The following is a 27,853-nucleotide window of genomic DNA, read 5'->3' as shown; positions in this document are numbered from 1 at the left end:
TGGCTGCATCAGTTTGCATTCCCACCAACAGTGCAAGAGGGTTCCCGTTTCTCCACATCCTCTCCAGCATCTACAGTCTCCTGATTTGTTCATTTTAGCCACTCCGACTGGCATGAGGTGATATCTGAGTGTGGTTTTGATTTGTATTTCCCTGATGAGGAGTGATGTTGAGCATCTTTTCATGTGCCTGTTGGCCGTCTGGATGTCTTCTTTAGAGAAGTGTCTCTTCGTGTTTTCTGCCCATTTCTTCACTGGATTATTTGTTTTTCAGGTGTGGAGTTTAGTGAGTTCTTTACAGATTTTGGATACCAGCCCTTTGTCCGATATGTCATTTGCAAATATCTTTTCCCATTCTGCCAGTTGCCTTTTAGTTCTGTTGATTGTTTCCTTTGCTGTGCAGAAGCTTTTTATCTTCATAAGGTTCCAATAATTCATTTTTGCTTTTAATTCCCTTGCCTTTGGGGATGTGTCGAGTAAGAGATTGCTACGGCTGAGGTCAGAGAGGTCTTTTCCTGCTTTCTCCTCTAGGGTTTTGATGGTTTCCTGTCTCACATTCAGGTCCTTCATCCATTTTGAGTTTATTTTTGTGTATGGTGTAAGAAAGTGGTCTAGTTTCAACCTTCTGCATGTTGCTGTCCAGTTCTCCCAGCACCATTTTTTAAAGAGACTGTCTTTTTTCCATTGGATATCCTTTCCTGCTTTGTCAAAGATTAGTTGGCCATATTTTTGTGGGTCCAATTCTGGAGTCTCTATTCTATTCCATTGGTCTATGTGTCTGTTTTTGTGCCAATACCATGCTGTGTTGATGATTACAATGTAGCTTTGGTACTTGGTATGCATCTATTGCACTTGCAAATGTGTTATTTTCAATTCCTATCAGGAAAAAGCTTCAAATGCAGTTCAATTTTACATGAGAAGGACAACAGTACACATTTCCCTGTACTCATCTTATTAGCTGATTTTAACTGGAGTTTGATAAATGTTTTTTGAATGAATGAATAGAAACACTGAACCAGGAAGTATCCAAATTTCTAGGACTCAGGTCGCTGGCTCCACTTTTGTCCTCAGGTTCTATTTGCTGGTTCATCAGCTCAGCCTAAGAAAAAGAAAGGATTTCTCTCCAAAGTCCCTTCATTAAGAGTAATTATGGTATGGGACATTTTTCTTTTCTTTTTCTGTTTTGACACAATTTCAGACTTAGAGAAAAATTTTGAGAATAGTGTAAAAAATCAAAACTCCAATGAGTTACCAGCTCAAAATTCCTAGGGTGGTTAAAATAAAAAAGACAATAGCAAGTGTTAGCAAGAACGTGGAGAAATTGGAACCCTCCATACACTGTTGGTGGGAATGTGAAATGGGACAACCACTGTGGAAAACAGTGTGACAGTTCCTCAACAGGTTAAACATTGAGTTAGCATATGACCAGAAATTCCATTCCTACCTATACATCCAGGATAAATGAAATCTCTGTTTACATACATGCATATTAACGTTCATAATAGCTACAAAGCAGAAACAATCCAAATGCCCATCAATTGATGAATGTATAAGCAAAGTGTGATGTATCCATGCAACTGAATATTATTTGTCAAAAAAAAAAGAAATGAAGTACTATATGTGCTACAAACCCTTAAAACATCATGCTAAGTGAAAGAAACCAATCACGAGGAACTACATATTTATATTAAGTACCCAGAATAGGCAAATCTATAGAGACAAAGAATAGATGTATCTTTTGTGATATTGATAGTTTTGAAGGGTACAAGTCAGCTATTTTGTGGAAACTCCCTCAATTTGAGTTCACGTGATGTTTCTCATGATTACATTAAGGGCATGTATTTCAGGCAGGAAGACCCCAGAATGGTTGTTGTATGCTTTTCACTGCATCCTATAAAGAGGTGCACTCAGCACCTGGGTGGCTCAGTAGGCTAAACATCCCACTCTTGGTTTTGACTCAGGTCATGATCTCACGGTTCATGAGTTAGAGTCCCACATCAGGCTCCTTGCTGTGGGTGCTAAGCCTGCTTGGGATTCTCTCTCTCCCTCTTTCTCTTCCCCTTCCCTGCTCTCTCTCTCTTTCTCTTTCATAATAAATAAGTAAACTTAAAAAAAAAAAGAGGTGCGTGATATCCAGTCCAATTACTGGTTGTGATAATTCTGATCACTTGGTTAAAGAATTGCCTACTAGGCTTCCTCACCATGAATTTACTGTTTCCTTTGTAACGAATAACATCCTGTGAGGAGGGGTTATCCTGAGGCTGTATAAGTAACCTTACAATAGAACATTTTGGTCATGGATATTATGCAACCACTAAGTCCAATCAGAAGGGAGGGAAGCTGGTTTGTCAGACAGCTGCATTAGACAAAGTAAAACCACTGTCACTGCAATTAAACACCTCTCTTCTAGACTGACAATTATTTGAGGTCTGGATGGCCAGTTTGTCTTTGTGGCTTTTCACCTTTCCCTGCTTCTTCCTCTGGCAAAGTCCTCTGCTTCCCTCAGTTCCTGGCTAAAATGTCATTTTCCCAAGGAACACTTTCTGGACACCAGTACTCACCCCAGACTGGATTAGTTCTACCTCCCCTGTTATCTCTCCTCTTGACTGTTCCTTTCCTGCTTGCACCCCAACAGAAATGAACTCACATTGAGTGTGATTGTTTAGTGGGTGGCAAGCTCACTTGCTAGATCCAATACTCCAATGTGAAACTGTCCTGCTCCTGCACAGTGCCCAGAAGGCAATATTTGCAGATGGACAAATGAATGAATAAATGAGTGACTTACAAGCACTTCACCTCTCTTCCCAGAATCTACTGCATATTGTGGTGGGCTGCATGATGGCTCCCTAGAGACCCAAGTCTTGATGCCCAGAACCTATGAATGTTACTTTATAATGGAAAAAGGGACTTTTCAGATAAGATCAAGTTAAGGATCTTGAGATGAAGAGATTATCCTGGATTCACCAGGTGTCAATGCATTCACAGTGGTCATTGTAAGAGGGAGAGAAGGGGATGTGAAGACAGAAGCAGAGCTTGGTGTGATGAATCTATGAGCCAAGGAATGCCACAGCCTCTAAAATCTGGAAGAGGCAAGTAATGCATTCTCCCCTGGAACCTCTAGGAGAAATCCAGGCCAACTGATCCCTTGGTTTCAGTTCTCTAATTCTCATTTTGGACATCTGACCTCCAGAACTATAAAAGAATAAATTTGTATCTCACAGCCATGCAACTGGCATTGAGATGATGCCAATGTTAATGACCCTCATTGTCTCTCTGGGAAGCTCTTATTGGAGGTCAAAAATATGTTTGGCATGGTGATGGCACAACACATTGTCAGAGAAAGAATAAACCCAGTAGAATTGGTAGAAAGAGAAAATAACCTACATGTAATATAGAATTCAAAGAAATATTTTTTTAAAGAAAGAATTTGTCTCAGATTTCTTAACTCTGCTATTCATAAGGAAGGCAGATCTAATTTGCTAAAAGATAATATCAAGAATTCATAGCACCAGGTTTGTTACTGTTCCCACACTGGTATTGTGATCCTGTGATATCAAGCGATACAAAGACTTCCCAGGATGCTATCAGATCCAGCTAGAAAGAAAAAAGCCTGTTAACTTTGTGCAATAGGCTGGTTATAGAAGAGATTGTGGCTCTGTGTCTGTCTATGGCCAATCCAGTGTGTGCTGTGCTTTGTGATTAGATCCATTTGCTATCTTCTTGGAATGAATCGGGAACCACAGCTCATCTCGGACAACCAGGGAGGGGGTTGCTTTTCAGCTGAGCGAGGGAAAGGGGGTCAGTTCATAGGCAACGCCCATGGTTCAGATAAGTTACAGAGACCTGACTCCTAGGCAGTAATTTTGCTGACTCGGGACTCAAGTGTCACTGTGTTCTGAGAGGCCTAAAGGAGGCTCAGATGATAGAAATTTCTGTCCCTCCTTCCATGAAAAGATGCTGTGAGGACTGAGTGGAATGTGCAATTGGAAACACTTGGCCAATGGGACCATAAGCAAGAATTATACACCATTTATACCATTGTTATAGACTCAGGCTTTTCAGGATAGGGAGAGAGAGAGACCAGTCACCGTCTGGAAAGAAGGTCTCCAGAGAAGGGGACTCTGGTCGGTGCTTAGGCAAGACAGGTACTTGGGGTGAAACATGTAAAGAGAAACTGTTCTCCAATCAGGGCCTGGACTCTGGGGCCCAGTGGTAATTAGGATCATGGAGTCAGACCACCTAGGTTCAAGGCCTGGATCTATAGCCAATGGCTAAGTGACCTTGGGTGAGTTATTCTTGGGGCCTCACCTACTTATTTGTAAAATGGGCCTCATGATAGGAGTCATCTTGTGGGGCCTCAGGGAAATCATATATCCAATGTGTAGAATAATATCTGGTATATAGTGAGTGCTCAAATATTGTTAGCTACAATGACTTTGATTACCATCATTTTTAAGGGCAATTTGAAGAGTATGGTAGACATTAACACTTTGCAACCAACGATAGGCAACAAGAGCAAAGAGGAAGGCCTCACCCCCAGGGGCTTAAAGCCAGCTGAGCTTCCTAGAAAACCAGAGGACAATGTACTATGTGCCAGGAACCTGCGTGGGAAAGGACACCCCGTTTTGGTCACAAATGCCTTGCAATTTGCTAGGGTCTACCTTCCTCCTTGGGTTCTCCTTGGCTTTCCAATCCAGAGTTCTTGGACCTTTAAAATGCCTTTACTCTCTAGCCAGTGCTCTTGGCCTTTGAGATGTCATTACCCTGTGTGGTGGCTACAGTGCCTACCCAATGGGAGGAACAATCAAGAGCAGACAGCTGAACCAGAGCTGCCAACTCTGCACGCTCAACAAGTCCAATTAGGGCCAAAAGATAAATATTGACACATTAGACTATTTCCTCACTTATTTTCTGTTGATTTTCTGGGCAATCTGATGGGGCAGAATTCCACTTTTCTGATAACTGATTCTTGGCTAATAGGAACAAAGTAAAAACTTCTGTCCACAGTGGGTTGTGCAGGCCCATTGTGCACAACCAGTAATTGGATTAAATGAACTCCTAGGTCTGTTTGCTGCTGCCAAAGTCCCTTGAACATTTTCCACTTCCGAAGGCTACCTATTATGGTGGCTCTCTTGCCTTTGAAATCAAATAGAAAGACGCAGGCAAAGTCTTCATTGTAGCGAAGCCTGTCTCCAAGCGAACAAAGTACAGGGGTGAGGAAAAACACATGCCTAGCCTTTGCGATTAAGTAGGCAGGCAGAGAGAGTGGCTACGGCCAATGAGCAGAAATTAATTTTCATTCTTATAAATATATATCTTCTCCTAATTTTCTTTAAAAAAAACCAGCAACAACAATGAAGGAGAGTAGTGACAGCATAAATCCGCCCTGTGCATCCATGAGAAAACTAGAAGTCTTGCAAGCGTCATTCTTATCCAGTGTTCTGGGGGCCAATGCATCTTCCTGATTTTGCCAATTTATCTAGAAAATATTACAATTTAATCTGTGTTAATAAAAGACCAACAGAGTAACAACGCCTGGGGTTTTATGTGTCTGGCTGGCTTCTATTAGCATTTAAATCTGCATCCATTACATTAGTCCCTTAAAATAAACACAAACATTTATGCGACTGACAATTCGAGTTAGCCTTAGTCAGTCTTAAATAATGTCACTCAACTCGGCGTTTGGACCGAAGCCTGTGAATCATGAGGTATATTTTTGCCTACAGTCTGATAATTTTCAAAGCTATTGGCAACCTGGGAATTTTCCTTCCTTATCACCAGGGCTCAGCTAACTTCACTAAGACTAATCAGGCCGGGAATCATTCATTCAAGGATTGCATGATCATGTTTTTCTTTAGCTGTGACAGCTGCCTCAGCCACATTAGCAATGCAGATTAGCCAGCCTAATAGGTTAATGCAGAACACGCGAAAATTAGGTTTAATCCCCAGTGAAATAATCTAACATTTTCACATTTCTTGATGTTGGGATAGAGACATTGCTGGTGACTCAATTAGGTGTAATGTAGATCAAAGCAAATTTACCTTCTGGCTGAACCTCCCCAATAGTTTAGACAGAAGAATATAGCAAAGGCCCTTTACTAATTGGTGAATAGCTGAGGGGAAAATTGCATTGGGAACATGTAGGATGTGAGCAGAACTCTTTGGGCCTAAGAAAGACGATCGATGTATTTTGCAAACATCCACATCTATCACTTGGCCATGCCTCCAAATGATGTTGCAGCTCAGCGCAAATGCAAACACCTTGTACCAATCCTTCGGGCATCACTGCCATAAATGGGAACTCTATCTCTCTTTCTCTCTCCCCCTCTCTCTCTTAATCCGCACCTTCTTCCTGTCCTGTCCAGGAGTACCACAATTGTGTTCTGAATAGGCCTGCATTGTGAGGGGAACAGAAAGAGAACAAGAGGGTGTCTAATGTTTTCATTCTGGTGAACAGCATATCAAACACCCATCTCTTTCAATCATAAAGGGAAGGAAACAAAAAATTACATGCCCTCAGTTGCCAAATTATTTTTTGCCTTGACATCTTAATTCTTAATCCTTGTGTGTGGTCAAATCAGTCTACTATAGGCAACCAATCAAGCAATTATTTCTAAATTATATTTGCCCAACTCACATTGATTGGCCATTCTTTTCTTATTGGGTTAGCTCATTAATTCTGAGCAGCTTGCTTATTATGCCTTCCACATCATTTTCCTTCCGAGCCTATCTGCTCCAACCAGCCTGCTGATGTTTCAAGATGCCATACAGGGGGGGAAAAAAAACGACCAGTGATCTACGCATTGTCTCCTCTAGCAATTACAATTCACATTGCTGATTAACTTTGATGTGAAAACTAATGAGATAAGACAAGTTATCAAGGCGGACCTGATCGTCATTCCATTTATACAGCATTTGCCATCAGTGAATGACAAAAAACTAATGAAGACATATCTGACAGCAGGCTGAGCAGAGACAGATTTCGGTCCCCCATCAGCAAGAGTTGAGCTCCCTTCTCATGGTCTATCTGAGACACGTCAGAATTAGCTTAATAATGGAAACACTTCATCTAAATGGACACATGTTTACATTAAAATAACTACATGATAAATAGATGGTGGAGATTTTATGCCTTCTTGAGTCTAAACAACAAAGTAAAAATGTGTTCTAGAATTCACTAAATCATTCAGAGGAAAATTCAATTTAAGCTATTATACTTATCACTGAGCGAGCGTCCCCTGTTTATGGGTAACAAATGTTGGTTTTCTGAGGGCGGGGGAAGAAATGTGATCTGGGCAGAAGAGGAATGATTTACTTTGTTAAGATGGTAATGGACAGATAAACAGAAGCACAATATTGGTAAAGCTAATGAACGGTAATAACTTTGTGGTGGGGAGATCCACTGGAATGACATTTCCAGCTGTACATTTTTATAAGTTCTTTTCATTTTCTGAACGGAGACACTGGAGGTCTCTGCTTTCTGTTCACGTGTAAATGAAGTGCCCGTGCTCTCTACATGTAACATGTATTCCATTCAGAGGAATAAATTCAAAGCATTTCTCTGGGTATGTTCATACGTGTTCTCCCTACCCCTAACAAATTAACAAGGAAAAGCAGATATTATATAGAAAATGTAAATTTTCTGTGGACACAATCTTGGAGGCTGAGCATCAAATAAATATTAAGAAAAAGCACACATTTATTAAATGGGGTTAAGAAGTGGTTACATATGAGCTTCAATAAAATTCATAAGTATTCATATGGTTAAAGGATTCTAATGCATTTTTTGTCTCTGCAATCTCTTTGTTACATTAGCTTATAAGTATGAAAGGAAGTAAAACACAGATTGTTTTTACAGATAACACAGCCTTACCGATGAGTCGTTTTGTTACTTTGATAAATCATTACCAAAATCCCAAGAAAAGGAAAAGTGTTCATTTTCCTAGAAAAAGCTTTCTTCTCTATAACATATGCAGTATATTGTTTTTCTTACATAAACATCATGGAATAATATTACACCCAAATAGCATGAAATAAGCCAGAACAAAAAAAACAAAAAACAAACAAAAAAAAAACCCAAGGAAAAATAAGTTGTGGCATATTAAAGCATATCTTTAAAATCTTCTTTTTTTAAAAAAATAGGTGGTAGTTTTGTTTTCTTTAGTCAAATATGATTTGAAATGTTTTAAGGCAACTCTCCACAAATATAATTTCTAGTGACATCTTTTTGACTTAAAAAAAGAAGAAATACATGAATAATACCAGCATCTATAATCAATATTTCTCCCCCTCACTGTACCCACACCTAGCCATCACAAACAACAGCAACAAAGCAAAAGAAAACAAAAACTGAACACAAACCTACTTTTTTTGAGGGTCTGTATTTAAAAAAATCTAGTGCATGTGATGAAAGTTAATCGCAAGTAATGTTTTAAGGATGAAGAAACAAATTAGTACTCCAGCGAGGGATTAAGTTTAAAAGCTCTTCTCCGAACCGAAGATAAAGCCTATATATTAGAAGACACTATAAAAGTACTTGCGTAAGAGCTAAAGGCACAAGTGGAAAGTTGACCCCCAAGATGGTTTGATGATGGTGTGCTAAGTTTATAAAATTCTCCCTCAATAGAAGGAGCCTGTAAGTACAGTGCCCACTAAACACAGAAGCAATTGTACAAGAAAACGGGTTTCCAATTTTGACTCAAGTGACAAAATTAAGCCCATCTGAACAAGGGCTGACCGATTTCTTCTCTGGAGCCCGCCTCCTTCCCCTCCCCCTCAATACACTGGCTTCTCTTTTAGTCAATCCATCTCTGGAATTCTCTCCTGGTTATGTTTACCACTCAATTCTAATGTTAATTAGAGACATACACATCCGTATTTGTAACCCACATTTTCATCAGCAAAGCCCACCGGGCCAAATGAAAACCGAGGAGTGTGTCTGCGTGTGAGCCAACAATGCAGAGATGGCTGTATTCTTGAACACACATATCTAACATTCTTTCCTCCCTGGTGTTAATTTTCCCTTTCTGTGTCCTCTTATTATGCTATCTCCAACATGGGTGACAGATTCCTTTTTAGCCTATTTCTTTAATCTATTTTAATAAATAATTACAGGCAGCTACAGAATTTATTCATTCCAGAGGGCTACCTCCTTCACATTTTTTTCCAGAGGTGCAGCTCAAGGAGACATGGTGATAATCGGGGAGGGGGGGTGGTGGTGGTGGTGCCTGGAATCCCTTCTACACAATGTCATTATGAGCTCCCATTTAAAATGAAAAATGTATATTTCACTTAAAAGCGACACAAGGTTAGCGCCTCTTCCTGGGAATGCTTCACAACAAGGGACACTATGGTTCCATATTCAGAAAAGAAGCAGGAGGAAATTGAAAGAAAATAAAAATGACTAGAATATATTTTTGAGATATTAAACAAGTCCCTTTTTGAGGAAAAAAAAGATTCATACTCTTTGTCTTTCCTACAATGGGGAATTATTGGCTTTCTCTGGGTTTGAGAATTTTATTCCAAAACCAGTTAAGCTACTTTGTGTACTACTTGGGGCTTTATTTATTTTTCTTTTATTAGAAACAGAAAGAGATCTCCTTCTATTTTTCACAGTTTCTACCATCTTCCCTAGATGTATTATCATTTCCAATGTGTTGATTTAAATGCTCACAAAATAGGGTTTCCTTCCAAGGGCTGGAATCCCACTCATCAGCCTTCACGACCCTCGTACTACAAACAGGTTTTTACGGAGCTGAGCCTGGGGCTGAACGTTTTTCTACATTTCTTCAAAATGCCCCCGTGGACAAACACACTGGGTACATTTCACTGATCAACTTCACTTCTTCAAAATCAAGCTTTACCCCATCTTATTCAAGCAAATGTTTTGAAGCGTCTGAAACAGGAAGCTAACTTCATAGCTCAGCTGTAGAGTGGGTTTGTAATATTTATCTTTGGAGGGCTCAAAATAAATTCCTTTATTAAGTACTTGCTTGAAGTGCATTGCTAAACAGTTTCTCCCACATGTATTCTAAAATTTGTTAACTGAGCTCCTTTCCCATAAATGATTCTTTTTTTTTTTTTTTTTCAAAAAAAGGCTTGCTTTGAATTTATATATATTTCAGCCTTGACTAATGTTTTATTTAAAATAGTTACGGTGCACCTTTTGATTTGGAGTTTAAAGTAAATAATATTTGTACATCTGAAACATACTCAAGACAAATGAAAAGCCTCTAGATGCTTTTGTGTGAGATGTTGGAGGGCTCTACAAACTTAAAAGGACAACCTCAATTAAGCTCATCTTCATCTGGAAAAAAGTAGCAACTGAAGGCTGAATATATTAGATAATACACACTTGCTGAAGAGCATTCTCTTAGCTATTTAAAAAATTTTTTTAAAGGAAAAAAAGAAAAATATTCCTGATAACCAACCCAAAGCTGGCCCGAGTGTCGCTAGATGCTAATTTTGTTTGAAACTGTTCAACTAACTCTGAATAGATATCCATATTCAACAAAGACATAATTAATGGCAACGTTTCCTTCAGCCTTAAGACATCATAACAAGCTGCAAAGTACAAAAAGATTTTTATGGGAACTAATTTAAGGACAAAGGGTTGACCTCTCGCATTTCATTAACTAACTGGAGGGAGGCAGGGAAGAGTGGCAGTGCTCATGTCGTTCATTTCAAGCAGCCAATTTCCAAATGCAAATCGCAATCTGCAGATGTTGGAGGCTGATATGGATATTTTTAAATATCATTTGTTCAATTTAAGGACATCAGACATTTGAATTTTAAATAAAAATCAAAACCAATTTTGGGATTCATTTTTAGTCAGGGAATGAATGTATTCATGGTGCATTGAAGGTCTTTAGGTTAGCTATGTTTTCAAGTGTCTAAAACTATTCTTGTAAACCATTAATTTCATATATTATTTCCAAAACCTTTTAATGGAGAAGTTCTATTAAGCTACACATTATTCCTGATGATTGTGCCAAGTGAGAAGTGGTGTATTTTGAGTACAGAGTTAGAAGGATAGAAGCAACCCTCCGAATCAGAAACCTGATTCCTGGATGTGTTAAAAAATCTACATGCTCTGGACTCTACAGTTTGCTTTAGGCATTACCTGATGTAAAGTTCGAGAGGTTCACTTTACAGGGTATGGAAACAGTTAAGTACATTACTCCTTGTAGAATTCTGACCTTTCCTCACTCTCTTTCGGCTTTATTATTTTTTTCCTATAGCACTTTTCACTCCCTGACTCACAGTGTGTTTTACTTATTATTTTTTTTTGTCTGTCCCCACTCCCCTCTCTCTAGAATATAAGCTTCAAGAAAGCAAAGACTTTCAGCTCATTTGTTCATTGCCAAATCTGCAGGGCCTACTTCTGCATTTTCCATGATGGTCACTAGTCACGTGTGGCCATTCGGATTTAATTTAAAATTCATTGTTGTTAAACAAAATAAAAAATTCAGTTCCCCAGTCATATAAGCCACATTTTGAGTGCTCGATGACCATATGGGCTAGTGGCTTCTGTATCAAGACTGTGCAGATACAGAACATTCTCATTGCCTCCAACAATTCTAGGGCACAGTGCTGGCCTTGTAGTGCCTGGCACATAGTAGGCACTCAATAATATTTGCTGAAATTGAATTTGAACACCTGGAAAAGGCTATTTCCAAGGATAAGAGACGTCTGGTATGGTGCCCCATACTCAAATGCTTAGATTGGCTGAGGAAAGCACAGTTTACCTTAGAACTCTCAGAATGGAGTCACATATTATTCTACATATACCATCATTCCATCACTGAAGGCGGATGTCTGTCTTGTGGTTTTGCTTTGTTTTGTTTAGGGTACAAAGAATTATGCAATTCACTTTTGCATCTCTTCATATAGGATTTATGAGGTAGGATAGGAAAGATATCGCCAATCCCATTTTTAGGTGGGAGATGAAGGTTACAGGGGATTAACAGCTCACTGCTAGACGACAGAGAACATTGTGAGATGCCTGTCCATGGGGCCACACCTTCTTGTTTAGTCTAGGGTTTTCCTAATTAGTGCAGTCTTCCCCACATGCACCCACAGACATTTTGGGGAGGTGCTTAATAAAGCTTCATTGAATTGTATTAAACAATTACATTAAAAATTAATTAAAATTGCCTTCCACTCACTATCATCATCACCACTACCATTTTTTATTTTTATTTATTAAGAAATTTTTTTAATGTTTATTTTTGAGAGAGAGAGAGAGAGGAGAGAGACAGAGTTTGAGTGGGCAAGGGGTAGAGAGAGAGGAATTCGAAGTAGGCTCCAGGCTCCGAGCTGTCAGCACAGAGCCTGATGCAGGGCTCAAACCCACAAACTGTGAGATCGTGACCTGAGCTGAAGTCAGATGCTTAACCAACTGAGCCACCCAGGTGCCCCTACCACCACCATTTTTTAAATTTGGCTATGTGGTGGGCAAAGTGCTAGACTTTTACTTGTATTCTCTCATTTAATCCTGACCACAGGTTTTTTTTTATATATATATATAAATAATGCTTTCCCAAATTTACACATGAGGAAATGGAGCTTGTAAAGGATGGGATGCAAGGAGGCACTGTCCTCCCATCTAGAACAGCAGTGGGGGCCTTTGGCCAGAACTGGAAGAGCTGGGCCACTCCCTGCAGACGTGGCAAGGGTCACATTTATTCATTAATATTTTTCGCTTTCCTTCACCTTTGGCCATCTTGTCTTCTTTCCCATCACAGACAGTTTGACTTCATGGTTCAATGAGACCTACTGATTCTGGATATAAAGAAAGACTAAAATAATATCTTTGGTGCCAAGATGTGTAAGAGAGTATTCATTAGGAACATCTAAGGGCTTGAGAGTGGTGCTTTACAGAATATGATATTGAGTGCACAAAAGAAAAGAGGCCAACTTGGGAATGAAGGCCTCTGCTAATTCTTTTTTTTTTTAAATTAATTTAAATTCAAGTTAGTTAACATACAATGTAGTCTTGGCTTCAGGAGTAGAACCCAGTGATTCATTTCTTACATATGACACCCAGTGCTCATCCTGAAAAGTGCCCTCCTTAACACCCATCATCCATTTTCCATATTCCCCACCCACCTACCCTCCAGCAGCCCTCAGTTTGTTCTCTGTACTTACGAGTCTCTTATGATTTGCCTCCCTCTCTGTTTTTATCTTATTTTAAAAAATTTTTTATTTTATTTTTCCTTGCCTTCCTCTAAATTACAGAAAGAGCCTCTGCTAATTCTACCCTGTGCTCCATGGCTTGTCATGGACACAGGCTGTTATGATGCTGGGTGAACCTGACTGGGGATAGTGTATCTGCAAAGGGAAGAGAGCTTTTGATCTGTATAACCCTTGATGAAATGTGTTTCCTATGAGCTAGGTTCCAACTGTCCAAATCCCCCCATGCTAGAAGGCATTATAACACCGTTGGATCCCGATTAGTCTTTGTTTTCTCTACCTTACCTTCAGTGCCCTGAAAAAGTAATGAGCATAAAATGGGGAGGGCAAAGAGAGGGTGAGAACCCATTTAGATATATACCTCTGAGGTCATGAATATCCCAAACCACACTCTTAATCACTGAACTGGCCTTTTGGATAGATATGGACAGACATGAAATTATTGTTGTAAAATAACCAAGAAATGCTTTCTACCTCTGCTAGAATCTTCCTAGCAGCAAAGGACAAGGGCTTATGGGAAATTGGGATTCATGATTCTGGGGACCAAATCGCAGCTCTTGGAGATATTGGCTTTGGGGTTGTTTCCAAATAAGGGAAGTAGAAAGACTGAAATATTCTTGAGGACTCATAAAGAGGACAAGCTACAATGTGGATGGACATAGGTGTGTGCGCACATGCATGAACACAGACACTTCTCCCATGGCTACATGTTCTAAGCCAGGTATTCAGACACCTGGTCATACGAATTACCAGGCTACTTGCCTATGAGTGACAGGCTAGGCCATAAAGTTTGAATTTCTAGATTGTGGTAATTTTGTTGGGAGCAGATTTCAAAATCAAGGTAATCTCAGAAAATTGGAGATAAAAGAGTTTCATAAATCCTATCCATTTGGGGGGTTACTTATACCCTGCTTTATTTCTAGTGAACTTGTGACTTCATAAATAGAGTAACTGACAAAATTTTTGACAAGAAAAGTATTAATAAGTGTAATTAATAGAAAGCATAATGATTCAATGGTCAAAATGAAATAAGCTTGAAAAAAGTAAAAGCAAAATTAGAAAGTTATCACAGGATGTAGGCTAAGTTCTGGTGACAGTCAGTTGTAAAATATAAACTCAATAAAGAAGAAATGCCTGGTTATCTGGCAGCTCATTTGGGGCTGTGTTTTGGGTGATATTCTGAAGTAGAAGGAATCCACTTTGGTGGAGGGTTCCACTGTTGTACTAGCTCAGTGGGCAAGTTTGTCATGTGTTTCTGTGTCATGCCATGTTGATCATTATCAAAGCTTTCTAAACCTCATGTCACCTTCTCAAAGAATCCCCATCTTCTCTCTTCACCCTGATGTGTGCTGGGTTGGCCAAAGGTGGTGGCTTTCACAGAATGGGTTGCAGATTGCTGAAAAGAATCTGGAGCACACAGACAAGTTTCATTCCAAAGTAGGCCATGGCTGAACCATCTCCCAGAAATAGGCACCTTACTGGACAGCTGTGATGAGCTATGAGGGCCACATTGCCTACCTGACCTGTTCCCTCAATGCTTTCATGTCTTGGCTGTAATCTGATTCAGTGAGGCTCACCATCACCATGCTAAATTATAACTTCACCTATGTACTTCTGGTCCCTGCCCTCTTTCTGCTTTTATTTTATTCTTATGTTTTACCCTCTGAGAGACTCTACACTTTATTTATGTTTATTGTTTACTCTCTATCTTCCCTCCTGGGATGTAAGCTCCATGGGGGCAAAGATCTTTATCTGTTTGGTTCATAGACTTGTCTCAAATGCCCTAACACTTGCTACCATGTCCTAGGCACTCAATAAATATTTGTTAAATGAATGGATGAATGAATTCCTTGCAACTACTCAGCATGTCTATGGAAGTGAAGCCTGTTCTGGAGTTCTCTCTCTCAGTGTCTTATCCCTGTGGCTCATCCTTCCCTCCAACGCGTGCTTAAGTCAGGGTAGCTTTTATCTTCTTTCCCAGAGCAGGAAAATGCTGCGAGTTAGGCCTATGAATCTTTCTGTCATGGGCCACGGCCATCATCTCCCTCTCTCCCTCTCCTGTCATTGCCCGGTGGGCAGTATTTGTAGATCTGTTTTCTGGTTTAGAAGAACAGGATTTCTCTCTCAGGGCTGGAAGAAGAATCTTGGGCTTCAAGGCAAATGTTTCAATTATTAATATTAGGGGCAGTTACCTCATCACATTAGCTTTAGTCCAAGGCACACTCCTCACTATGTGGACCAGACTCCATGTCTCACTCTGTGGCTCCACAAGGTGCTATGTTATCCTATGTGGCTTCTTTCTGCCATTATCATAGGCATCCTGTACCCCACAACCATTACTGCATCTTATTGCTGCTTCCCCACCCTCCTCCCTTCAGTGTGCCCTGTGAGAGCCTAAAAGGATTCAGCTTTATGGGGAACAATCCCATCTCACAGTTCTGTTCCTTCTCTTCAGCCACTACTGCCCCTTTCTTGAGTTCTCAGCAGGGCAGGTCCTTGTTATAGTTATGTAGCAGGCCGAGCCAGTCTTTGGAGTTCCCTTCCCAACCTCCAGCCCTAAATAGCCCTAAATTCTCACTCTCTCTCCTCTTTCCCTCCTTCCTATCAAGCTACTTGGATGGCTAGAGGTGCCCACCGAACTCCTAGCAGATCCACGAATGGCCCCTCACAGGGGGACTGGCCGGTTAAATAAGTCTGCCAGGAGAGGGCTTTGCTTACTACTCCCATAAAGTTCTAAGGGTGGCATTTTAGGTATTTCAGAGAATGGGATGCTGATGTGAGATCAATGAGGCCTTTCCTACATCCTTCATTCCGCATTTGGAGCACCGTACTCATTCTCAACATGGCACAGCCCTACAGTTTAGCCTGTGGCCTAGGGGCGTGGGCTAGTTTCATATGCTCTGTTCTTCACAAAAGCAGAGGAGGAACCTCAGGCTGGTTTCTTCAACAGATGCTTTTTGCCTCTCCAAAGCACCCAGCTTGGTGCTCCCGATATGTTCCCTCAAATATTTGTTGGTGGTGGATTCCAAGGACTTCTTCTGATCTACGAGAATACAAAAGGGACCAAAGCAGCCATCACGTGGAGTTCTTTTAAAACAACAGATTTCAGTGTTACACATCTAGTCATATACACATATACATTCTACAAAAAGACATTTTGTGCTCGTGCCCATTAAGAAAGAAATCCCACAGAGAGCTGAGCCAGACGTTTTCCTTTCAGGTCTTAAAATGAAGGATTCATTTTTGCAACATAAATTCCCCCTGCCCCACCAACCCCCACTGCAAAGGCATTTTAGGCTTATTCGACTGGCTTCTTAATTGGTCAACCTGTACTCATCACCCAGTGGGGAAGCGGGTTCTCTTCTTGCTTCCAACAAAGCCAGGCCTCACCAAGAGTGATGACGGTCCAAGGTCTCACCATGCTTGCCAGCTCTGCTGCCTTCATCGTATGTCAACAGCCCCTGCAGATGTCTCAGGGCAAAATAAATGACTTCCAGATGTGAAGAAAAGAACCAAATGCATTCATGCAGAAGTGAAGGGGGCATTGTTTTTCCTACGTTGAGGTCTCTTGGAAGGTATCAATGAACAACAAATTCTTTCTTAATATATCACAGGAAATCTAAAATGGAATGTATTGTCCAGCAAATAATTTCCTATTTTTCAGGCTGAGAAACCCAAACCTAATTTCTTGTTAAGTACTAAGGCTCTCCAGGAGAGCATTCGGCTGCTTACTCACTAGTCTGATTTAATAGCTCATTATTCAAATTTCAAAACAAATGCAAAGGTTTGCCAGAATGCTTAAATGAATTTCATAAACTGATACTCCTTTTTTAGATCTGCTCTCCTCACTGGGGAAGGTCAGTCACCTTCTTGAAAATACTTTCTAAGTGGAAGCCCAGATACACACAATCTGCCTCTGTCATAAATAGATAATACAATTTTTAGTGTCCAGGAGAAAGGAAATGACTTTTTTTTCTTCCTAAGATGCTACTATCTATAAGTTGGATATGTGTGTATGTGTGATGATGATGATAATGATGATGATGATGATGATGATGATTGTGTGTATGTGTATGTGTGTAGTTTTATGAATCATGAGAACAACCATGAACCCAGCGCCAAGGAAAGGTGCCATGCCTTGGCACCAGGACTTTGACTCATGACAAATTTTCTCAGTTGACAATAGTCAATCTTTCACACACTTCCTTGGGACAGGATTATAATTTGAATCAGAAGGTTTTGTATTTCTGGAATCTATAAACAGGAAACTAAATTTAGCCTTACCTAGAATCCTTGCAAAGTTCTGAGCTCCACCATAGGCTTGTCAGAGTTGCTTGATCTTGTTTTCTGCAAGACTAAACGCAGGCATCTCAAAAGCTTGAGCATAGACTGCTCTGTTGTTTCCACAACTGGCACCTTGTTTGAAATGACCTTGTTCATCACTTGCTTACTCTCCATGTCCCCCACCTTCCAGGGGAATGAAAACCTAGGATAGGAGGGACTTCATTTCCTTCATGGCTGTGTCCCCAGTTCCTACCCAGTTCCTAAAGTGGATCCTGGTTGATTGTAGGCACTACAACTTTTGTAGAATGAAAGGATTGGGGACACTACTTCTTTGTGGAGCTCTGGAAAATCCAGGAGTTTTTTGATAGCATTGACTAATGACTAATTGCTTTGCACAAATGCAACCAAATAATTGGGAAATATTGGCCATACTATTGAGATGGACATGGTACATTCACTCATATTGATTTAATAGACTGGAGAGGAAATTAATGTTTTCTTATAAGGGAAATAATCAAAAGATACAGTGGCAGAACCCTAGGAGATGTAAGTTGGGTTATTAATATTTTAATGCTGATACAAATGAATGTTCTTTAAAACCAATTGGGCCCTTTAAAGAAAACAACCTCTATGTTCTGCAAATTAATTCCAATCACATCTTCAAGTCCATTATAGCCAAACTCAGAGTCCTCCCCTTCCGTCAGCTGTTGACTTTCTAAGTGTCCCAGGCAGCTGCGTGTCTGTCTGTGGCTCCCTGCAATGACTTGCCAAACCTAGCTTTCTTAAGGCTGCTGACTTCTATGGGGTGCCCTGACAAAGCCTGCACTCTGTGGAGGCTCAAGGCCCAGGCGTCCAGCCAGCCTGCGGCAGGAGTTCAGGGAGTCATGAAGTTCTCTTTAAAACCATGTCACGCTCATGTGATAACTGCTCCTCTGTGCTTATTTGAACTGTCCCTCCCAATTAGTGGTAATAAGTGACTCTGTAAAGATGAACAAACACAGTGCCTTCATTAGTCGGCACCAGATCTGCTCGCCCCATCCTAAGCCCACATTCCCTGCCCTGTGCCAATCAGCCCCAGGAAATCCCCAGAGTATTCCTCCAATAGTGTTTGGAGAAAGCAAAACACATCTTACTCTGAGTGAATAAGGACCAGCAAAAGGCAAATTAATGACAACCCATTTGAAGAGTTTGCTTGAAATTATTGTATTCTGCCCATCCACCGAAAAATTGATTACTCCTAGGGAAGGGGGAAACATCCAAATCAATCGACTAAAGCAAAATAGTCAAAAGGCATGCCCCAAACCCATTTATTTTATCTATTATCCTTCTTTGCTGCCCCCCTTTCCGTGTCTCTTCCCATGCTTCCCTCTGCCCCTTCTCCATCCACACACATTTTTTTTTTAAAGAAATGAGGTATAATTTACAGGGCAGGAACTGTTTGGCCTTTTCAGATAAAGCGCTAATGGCAGCTCAGGGAGAGCTGCATGGTTATACATCTCCCAGATGAACTGGGGCCTGTGAACACCTTCAGTCCCAGCTTTGCTAGAACAGAGTCTGGGAGGATGCTGAGGGTTCTCTCCCTGTGGGCCAGAGAGATATGCAAATGAGGCATTTGACTCCGGATGCCAGCCAGGCACATAGTGTTAACCCCTAGTTTCCCTGAGCTGCAGGGAAAACAGGAGTAGGAGTGATATTCCTTCATAGACAAGGAGGCAGGGGGCAGGAACGGCTTCTTCACACCTGTTTAAATGTCCTGTGATCTTGGGGGGTCTCACCAATGGCTCCAAATCTCACCTTCCTTGATGGGAAAATGAAAATGAAGATAACAAATTCGATAACAAATTTTGCACCCCCTCCCTCAGTAAACAGCAGAGGGTCTCCAACTTTATTTCAGAATAAAATCCCCACTCCCTTATGTGGAATTCAAGCCCTGTGGTCAGTCACCTGGTGCCTCACTTGTCCTTCTCCCTTGGGTATCTTAGGCCCTGGCCCCTTCCCTTAGCCTGGAAGGACTTTACCCCAGTTCTCTGCCTCTTAAAACCTCTCCAGTCAGGGGCCCTTGGGTCGCCCAGTTGGTTAAGACTCAGACTGTTGGTTTTGCTCAGGTCATGATCTAATGTTTTGTGAGTTTGTGAGTTCAAGGGGTGAGTTGGGCTCTGAGCTGACAGAGCAGAACCTGCTTGGGATTCTCTCTCCACTTTCTCTGCCCCTCCCCTGCTCATGTGTGCTTTCTCTGTCTCTCTGTCTCTCTGTCTGTCTGTCTGTCTCTCTCTTTCAAAGAAAAAAAACATTTTTAAAAAACCTTTGAAAGAAAAAAAACCTCTTTAATCCACATTACCCATCTTCTCTGATGGATCCTCGCCATTTTTCTCACCCCCTCAGCACACCTGACCTTCACTGAGTGGATACAGATGGACGATTAATCAGCAACAACATTTCCAAGCACAGTATTATTTTTAATAATACTAAATGTTTCTCTGCCTTTCTTTCTTGAACCATCCTTCCACTCCTATCACCTAGTTGGCCCCCACATCTCTGACTCCCAACCAAACTTCGCCAGCCCTCAACACATCCCCAACATGTAACAGCATTTCTCCTTCACACGTGCTCATGGTTCTGCCTTTCTCTCATCCTGCAGGCCAGGGGACCATGGAGTCGGGGCTACCAGACCTCCCGGCCACCAATCAGATGGCATCCTTCTTGTTACCAATGTGAGCAATGCATCGACCCATTTTAAAGGGAAACAAACCTTGCAGACTCCCAGTGTTGACTCATATTCATTATAATAAAACTGTCACTTAAGTATGTACAGATATATATTCACCTTCTCAGACCACATCATATACGCAACTATTAAATATTTTGCAAATTCAAAGCAAGAAGAATCCTACAAAGCCAATAACATTCAAATTGTCATGGCTAATTTCACATCAGGGGTCATTTTGCAAAATCTAAATCTTTACTCACAGCATGAGTATGGTACTGGCCACTAGAGAGCACCTTCTTTCTTTCTTTTGTTTGGGGGGAGGTGTGTGGAGTCTAAATTTTTAATTAAGTCCAGCTAGTTCACATACAGTGCAATATTAGTTTCAGGTGTAGAAGTTAGTGATTCATCACTTACATACAGCACCCGGTAGACTGCATTTACTTTGATGTTTTTTTCAACACGACTGCACATCCTTTCCCCACCCCACATCATTCCCTATTGAAACTACTACCAGTTTTTCATCAGTCCAGCCATGATGCATTTGGGTGTGAGTTGAGGCAGCTGGGATGGAGGATAGATTGGAAAGTGAAGAGTGAAAAGGGGGACTGTTTAGGAAGCCAGTGATTAGGATCTTATCTCTCAGCTCTAAGTCATCCTTTACACACTGCTCTGTAGTGCTAGGGTTCAGAATCTGCAAATCTCATCTCTGCTTTGCCCAGACTCTGGCAAAATGGGGTGCTCGAAGGAGACCGCAAGACTAGAGTAAGAAGGACTTTCTTTTTCCGGTCCTTCACATGGACATGGCCTTAGCCACACTTCCTGACTGCTTCCCATTCCCACTTACTTCCTGTCCTTGACAGCATCTCCCCAGCCTCACTTCACGCCAGCAGCAAATGCTCATCTTCCACTTGAGCAATTTGCAGTTGTTATAATACTTGCAGAACTAGCTTCCTCGTTCTGCTTGAAGACTCAGCACAGCTGGCCAGGGTCCCTCTTCAAGGGTCTGAATTTCAGTTCCATGGAGCCCCTTCTCTATGCTTCTAAGTTTCTGTACTTCAGCCTCTTCTCTTTTATCTCTCATGCCTAGAAATGGTGCTTGCTTCCTGTGGTTGCTACTTCCAAGACTCCTTAGAGTTCACTTTTTACCCTTTCCATTACAGAGTGAATAACTGTTTTATTCCATTTTTGTTAAAAACATATCAGGTGAGGCTTCTGACTTCCAACTGCTGTTGAAACCACTGCGGCATCCTGGGCAAGATAAGACATTAAAATGGGAATGCAGAAAAGAGGATGGGTTGGAAAGATATTTAGGAAATCAACTAATAAAAAAGTCATAGAAACTGGGGGATGGAGGAGAAAGGAAGAGAAAGGACTGATGCTTTCTAAAATAAACAACTGGTGAAAGGAGGGGCCTGAAGTGAGGTATGTGAGGTCTATATTTTCTGATGCTTTTGGCCATCCAGCATTCGTTCCCCCTTCTCTTGCAAGTTTCACTCCTATTATTGTTCCCATGTCCATCCTTGATCCTCTTAAGGATGACACAGTAATCCTCAGGTTGGGACAGGTTGTTCTGTCAGAAACCAGTCAGCACTATTCCCTCCCCTTGGCCCATCCAGGCTATAAAGCCCAGGAATTGGTTTTGTGTGGAAGGGGCCCCACTGGCAGCATGTGTGAGTGAGCACATAGAGCTGCCCCACAAGGGTGAATCTGCCACGAATGAAGCCAGCCTTGATAAGGCAGTTCTAGGAAATAAGAAGAGTAATACCGGATGCAGAGACCAACTTGGCCCAACACCAGTCCTTCTTGGGGGCTCTAGTCATTGGCTCTAGCCAATTTACCCCAAAGGTTATTGCTTAGCTAAACCTTTATTGCTTAAGCCAGTTTGAGTTGCTTCCCAACTATTAGCAACTAATAATTCTAGGGATATGGTGGAGAATGCGGATAGAAATGGATGTGGGGGAAGTTGGTGAGTTCAGTTTTGGATCAGTTTTATTTAAGGTAACTCTATGACTTCAAGAAGAAACTTTGTGGATATAAAAACAGTAATTTTTTTCTAAACCTTTGCTGCTTTCCAGGTACTCTTTCAAAGGCATTAAGATCACTTAATATTGGGGCGCCTGGGTGGCGCAGTCGGTTAAGCGTCCGACTTCAGCCAGGTCACGATCTCGCGGTCTGTGAGTTCGAGCCCCGCGTCAGGCTCTGGGCTGATGGCTCAGAGCCTGGAGTCTGTTTCCGATTCTGTGTCTCCCTCTCTCTGCCCCTCCCCCGTTCATGCTCTGTCTCTCTCTGTCCCAAAAATAAATAAACGTTGAGAAAAAAAATTAAAAAAAAGATCACTTAATATTTATATAACCAATTTACACAATAATTACTATTGTTACTTCCATTTTACAAATAAGAATAGTGGATGATAGCAGTTAAGGACCTGCCTGAAGTCCCACCTTGCTCTTTGTAGCCTTATATTGCTTATCAATGAAGCTTTGTGATCCTGCAGCTTACAAGGGTACAATCGAAATATGGTCACTTTTGGAAATTTATCATCATCACATGTAACAGTGATTAATTATTCTAATACACAAACAGACCTAAAATTCCAAGTCCCACTTGTAGGACATACCAAGCTGCTTGCTTCTTTGATTCTCCCCTCTACCTCCATTTCCTATTTCCCAGGATCATCGATGGCAAGTTTGGGTTGAGATCATCTAGAAGCCAACCCTAATTTGAAGGGATTTGGGATTTGAAGGCTACTAGTTTGTTTGGAGATGGTGCCAAGAAGCATTCCCTGTAGGGGAGTAAGGAAGTGGGACAGAGAAAAAGAGAGGCTCAGTCCTTCTGGGCCCTGGGATATAGCACTCTTCAGACTTGTTCTCCAACTCCCATGGGTTGAGGGCTGCTCCTGGGGCATTAGCCCCTGGAACTTCTGACTTGCCCCATTCAAGGGCTAAGCAAATTCTGGAACAGAGAGGCTTCTGCTGGACAGCTTTCTTGGCCTCAGGGTCTTGGGTACTAAGAACAGGACAGAGGGTTGGCATGGGTAGGAATTGTTAGTCTCAAGGCAATGTGAACAGGGTATAAGCAGTGCCCGTTGCAGAAAAAAGGTGACATCAGTTTCTACTCCCTTGGGAAATAGCTGGCTCATCTCTGGTATTATCTCTAAGGTAGAAGCAAGGCTTTTACCACCAGTCTGATCCAGCCATCTCCTTTCACCCCCAAGCAAGGTCTCCTTCATGTAACCTTGTGGTTGGAGTCAAGGCCTGTAATGAGGGAATAGCAAATTTTCCTGGGTGACTATTAGACTGTATTTCCAAAGGCTGCAAGTATTGTAGTTTGGATCATGGTCTACATGAGGTTAAGCATTTAGGTGTTTCCAAGCTTATTTTAATGGTTTTACTTGTGAGATACAAACATATGGATATTTAACATTATCTGTATGTTTCCACCATTTTTTCCTTCTATATCCTGGTATTTGTATATTGCCTTCTTGCATCCATGGTGCCTCTCCTGTTGATCCAAACCTCACTATTTCGATTTTCTCTTTAAAGGAACATACCTGTGGCAAATGATATTTTCCAAAAGTGGCCCAAGCACTATTTTGGGTCCCTCATGTTCTTCTATAACTTTGCTACTCCCTCTTTTTCCCTCCCTTTGAGGTTGGACACAGATTGTGGGGGGAGGGACACTGTGACTTCTGAGGCCAAGTCATCAAAAGCCATACAACTTCCGTCTGGCTCCGTCTGATTCCCCACACTGCCCTGGGAACCCAGCCCAGGTCCCAGAGAGAGGCTACAGGTAGGTGTTCTGGCCACATCCCCAGCCAGGCTCTCAGCCAATAGTCAGCATCAAATGCCTTTGGGCAAGGGAATGAGCAGTCAGATGATTCCATCACTTAGCCTTGGAGTCTTCCAGCTCAGGCCTCAGACCTTTTGGAGCAAAGGCAAACTGTCCCTGCTCTGCCCTGTCTGAATTTCTCACCTACAGAAACCATGAGCCAAACAAATGATTGTTTCATGCCACTAAGTTTTGGGGTCACCTTTATGCCACTGGGCATATCTTTCCTCAAAGTGGATCTGTGTGGTGGATCTCTGATGTCTACCACATCTCTACAGGCAGAAATCCTTTACCTTTTTCCATTCCAGAGAATGTGGCTGAGCAAACCAGAGGACTCAAACACACAAAGAATGCAGTAGCCCAATGTTATGAAGGGTCCCCTGAGTTGGTCAGGGTGCTTTAATTACAAACAAAGGAAGCAGATTCTGAATAACTTAGCAAAGCAGGGATGTATTGGAAGGACATGGGACATCTCCCAGGGTTCAAGAGGGAAGCTTCAACAGCTAGGTCTTAGGAAGTCTGGGACCCAGCCATCCAGAGAGCTGGGAGGTAAACACACATGAGTGGCATCCTCACGACACCATCTTGGAATAAACTGGCTCCATGAATTTCTCTGTCTTTTACTTGGTCCAAGAATCAAATTCGGAGGGGAAGTAGTTTGACTGGCCTAGTGTGAGTCATGTGCTCACCCCTGGAATGGCCTGGGCCTGCTGACTGATATGTCTGCTGAGACTATACACGATGGTGGGGTGATAACAATCATCATTAACCTGCATTCAGCACTTAGAATGTGCCAAGCACGTAGATTCAGTCACTTCATGTTCACCAGGAGGCAGGAGCTATGATTATCCTCCTTTTATAGATGAGGAGACTAAAGCTCAGAGAGGGTAAGTTGCTTGCCTAAGGCTGCTCAGCTGGTAAAAGTATCACCAGGGCTCAAGCACACTGACCTCATATTCTGAACTCTGAATTCCTACATTCACAGCTTCTCAAAGGCCCCTCACTGTAATGCTGCTCCTGGCCATAGTTACCCAAAGGTAAGTCAAGGGACCACTTGAAGAGGAATGGGTACTGGCCCAGGAAGCACAGTTGGTGCCACCATAGACATTAATGGTCCATTGAGCAAAAAGAGAAGGTTTGGGATCGGAATCTGAGTCCAGAGAGGTAGGTAGCCATTAGACCAAACTGACTTATTGCAGAGCTGGGATATGCCCCAGGCCAAAAGACATGTGTATCTATTCCATCCAGACTTATCTGGAATAATCCCCCCATAAGGGATAGCTACTTATTTTGGGGCTACAGCATTTGATGCTGTTGGTGGATTGGTGCCCATGGCTGGCTTGGACACCCACCCAACCTGACTCATACACAGATGGATTAGGGCCTTCCTCTCTGAGCAAACCACCTTGCGCATAGCGTCAAGGAGATCTCCATGTATATTGCTCTCCTGCGTCCCTTTGTCCTCTAGATCTGAACCTTCTATGCAGCTAAACTGTCTTTCTTTCAATGGCCTTGAAAACCACTCACAGGTAAAATCCTCCTTAAACAGACATTAAAAACATGTCCAGCATGCAATTCAGTGTGACACACATAACAGGTACTCAACGCATGTTTGCCGTTGATAATAAAAAGACAAGATGTTAGGGGAAGTCATATTGTGATGTGGGGTGTTTCACCCCCTCAATCTATAATGCAATTTCACCAAGAAGTATTCTTCCAGTACAACTTGCTGGTTTAAGCCTGTTCTCACTCAGCTTAATCACAATGATATTTAAGAATTAGTTGCAATCTTAAAAACTGAGAATAAACTGAGGGTTGATGATGGGTGGGAGGGAGGGGAAAGTGGGTGATGGGCATTGAGGAGGGCACCTGTTGGGATGAGCACTGGGTGTTGTATGGAAACCAATTTGACAATAAATTTCATATAAAAATAATCCCATTTGACAGATAAAAAAAAAGAATTAGTTGCAATCCAAATGAAGAGAATTTTGTTTAAAAAAATGATAATCTCTCTATGTACTGGTGGTATCCTTAAAGCAGCACATTTACATGCTTGTTCTTGTTCCAAAAGGACGAGATGTGGGAGATCCTAAGACGAGACCCTCATCTGAATTGATGTGAAGGTAATTCCAAGTGAATTTCTGATATTCCAAACTGCTTTTCTTTTTAATCAAAGACAATGGGAACACTTTTTAAACATCCTTTATGTTTATTAGGACAAAAATTTTATTTTACTTTTTCAAAGTTTATTTATTTTGAGTTTGGGGGGCAGGAGTGAAGGAGAGGAGCAGAGAGAGAGAGGGAGAGAGAGAATACCAAGCAAGCTCTGTGCTGTCAGTGTGAAGCCTGACTTGGGGTTTGATCCCACTAACTGTGAGATCATGACCTGAGCTGAATTCAAGAGTCAGATGATTAACCAACTGAGCCACCCAGAAGCCCCTGGAGGAAGATTTTAAAACATTTTAAGTACACACAAAATTTCCATCATGCCCTATTTTTTTTCCTTTTCCTTCTTAAATTTTTGGAAAACATTTGGATCCTGGTAAATGCTTTGTTATCCCAAACATAGGCTCTGCCTTGCAAGCCAGGCCAGTGACCCACAATTGTGAATATTCCTGAAAATATGGTGGTTGTATTTACCTCAAACTCCTGCTTGCTCACCCTCCTGTAGGCCATCCACTGGTGGCACTATGGAATTTTATAATTAAACAACAGTGATTTCAAGAAACATTAATTGGTCGCTATACTATGAAGAGCAAATAGTGTTGGATCCCTTTCTGATCCATCCTTCAGGTAGGTGCAAGATTCACTAGAATCTTTTTTTTAAACATTTATTAATTTTTTTTGAGAGAGACAGAGTGCAAGCAGGGGAGGAAGAGAGAGAGAGAGGGAGATGCAGAATCTGAAGCAGGCTTCAGGCTCTGAGCTGTCAGCACAGAACCCAGTGCGGGGCTCGAACTCATTAACTGTGAGATCATGACCTGAGCCGAAGTCAGACGCTTAACCGAATGAGGCACCCAGGTGCCCCACGTTAGAATCTTTTATCACCTGTTATGAAAACTCACATCTGAAGGAGTGAAAAGAGGCTGCTCATTCTAGATGCCCTTGCACTGGAACTGAAAGTGGTACATGTCAAAAACCAAGGCTATTCTGAGGCTGTCCTCTTTTATCCAAGGCCCAACTAGTTGGTAATGCCTTGTCAAACTCTCCATATCAAGCCACCCAGCACACTTGGCATGTTTGATAAGTATATAAGAAAGTGACCTTGTGAAGGTGTTTTCCCTTAGCAACTATTGCCCATCTCACTTGCTTCTGTACCCATTTTATTCCACCTTTTGTTCAGATCCCCAGAATGTGACCTGGAAATAAAGACATGTGATTTATTAAGGGAGTGCTCCTTGAGGAGCCAATTAGTGGGTGGAGGATGCAGGATGGGGATGAGACAGAATTCCCATGATGCTACTCAGGCAAAGTCATGCAAAGGGTCCTGTGATATTGTAATTAATAGTAAGAAATACATATTTGGTCTTTGTTCCTGTTTCTGGCACAGAACTCCTAAAATCCTTGAAATTTCCCCCCAGTGATGAGAAAGATAAAGGTGCCTTCTGTTATGTTGATGAGGTGATTTTTAAAAATTTTTTTTTCAGCGTTTATTTATTTTTGGGACAGAGAGAGACAGAGCATGAACGGGGGAGGGGCAGAGAGAGAGGGAGACACAGAATCGGAAACAGGCTCCAGGCTCTGAGCCATCAGCCCAGAGCCTGACGCGGGGCTCGAACTCCCGGACCGCGAGATCGTGACCTGGCTGAAGTCAGACGCTTAACCGACTGCGCCACCCAGGCG

This window comes from Prionailurus bengalensis, chromosome A3 (assembly GCF_016509475.1).
Source record: "Prionailurus bengalensis isolate Pbe53 chromosome A3, Fcat_Pben_1.1_paternal_pri, whole genome shotgun sequence".
Lineage (NCBI taxonomy): Eukaryota > Metazoa > Chordata > Mammalia > Carnivora > Felidae > Prionailurus > Prionailurus bengalensis.
The sequence above is the reverse complement of the archived record's forward strand: the minus strand, read 5'-3'. Positions refer to the sequence as shown.